General features: G+C 39.7%; 1 long non-coding RNA gene across 1 annotated transcript; it reads left to right on the top strand.

The window, feature by feature from the left end:
- Nucleotides 1–301: 301 nt before the first annotated feature.
- LOC134503439 (uncharacterized) lies at nucleotides 302–1,057 on the top strand. The gene is made up of 2 exons (XR_010068541.1): nucleotides 302–590; nucleotides 838–1,057. It is a non-coding gene; the product is annotated as an uncharacterized LOC134503439 (long non-coding RNA).
- Nucleotides 1,058–1,477: the final 420 nt, after the last annotated feature.

Here is a 1,477-nt window from a genome sequence, read left to right as displayed (position 1 = left end):
ACTGCTGCAACTGCCATAGTTAAGTCAGCATGGACACATGTTGCTGTTCCTTACAACCGTGTCACTTAGCAGCAGAATCCCCAATTACCATTAGTAAGCGAGGACAACCCTGTATTGCTGATTCGATTCCTATGCTCCAAAAAATCCACTCCGTTTTCCTTAGGAATTACTAGTCAGAATGATTTTGCCATTCTAGGTGTCCTAAACAGTACAAGGATGTTTTGTTTTTAAGGAGTTAAATGGTGATAACCATATGCTGGTTTCTCCATCAGCACATACGCATAGGGTTGGTACGGCAGAAGATGCAAGAGCCATGTGGACTGTACATTGCCTCCTTTATATCTTTTGCCACTTTTGGAACAGTCTAAAGGCTGCTCTATAGAATATTCTAGAGACAAAACAATTTACTAAGTAATGGAATTCAATTACTCCCCATTGCATCCATTGTAGCAATTAAGCAATAAACTTTTCCTAGTAACATCCCTAAGAGAATGAACACTCCACTTGTTTAGCACTTGCTGAATTGCTTGTCTGTTTTTATTTTTCCAGGCAATGTAAATCAAAGCGTCTCACAGGGCAAATGGACTCTGGTGGGTATGGAAGATACTCTTTGCTTTAGTAGAGATTGACATTGTGCAGATTTTCCCCAGGACTTTATGACAACTTGCTTTTGGATACGTAGATTATTTCGGGCCATTGTCATTCAGGGGAAGGGGAAGGGGAAGGCAAAATACTGAAATATTCCCTGCCTTAATATAAGGGATGGGTGAGAGTCAGTTGCACACTCTTTTTATGCCAAATATTTCACATTCATTCATTCCTCTTGTTTTTTTCTAGATCCACCAACTGCATTTGCTGAGAATAAAATCCAGAGCCGCCTCCCGCCCTTTCTCTTTCCACTTTCATAATTTCGTCCTAATCAAGGATCAAAGGGGAACTGCAACTTTCTTCTCAGAAGGGCTCTTGCAATTGTACTTCTTTCTGTTGATTTGGGGGCACTTTCTCTTAATCGTGAACACGGGTTACTCTACAAGAATAAACAGAGCTATATCACGGAGTGTTGTCTTCATCACTGTGCTCTGAAAATTATCATTTCCCCCATATTATGGTGAAGTTCAGGCCACATTAATGCTTTGTTGATTCTGATAAATGAAAACTTGATTATCAGCTCATCATGTAAGCATATGTTGAGCTTAATGTCACAAGCATATTGATCCCCATGTTTCTGTTATGCTTCTTTAGGCCACAGTCTCTTTTAGGCTTAATAGATATGTTGAGTGACTTCCCCAACATAACCTTGAAATCCTTCAGAAGTGCTAAAACATTACTCCCCTTGGTGATCCTGCCACCAAAGGTAAATAATTACATTCCTTCACTATGCCCAGAAGACAGTTGCTCATCCCTGATTTGTACATAAAAAAAGTCTGTGTACATTACCAGTAATAGGAGATGAGAAAACACCCTGAGTTTAATATCC

This window comes from Candoia aspera, chromosome 10 (genome assembly GCF_035149785.1).
Source record: "Candoia aspera isolate rCanAsp1 chromosome 10, rCanAsp1.hap2, whole genome shotgun sequence".
Taxonomy (NCBI): domain Eukaryota; kingdom Metazoa; phylum Chordata; class Lepidosauria; order Squamata; family Boidae; genus Candoia; species Candoia aspera.
Note: the sequence above shows the minus strand (reverse complement) of the source record. Positions and strands in the feature narration are given on the sequence as shown.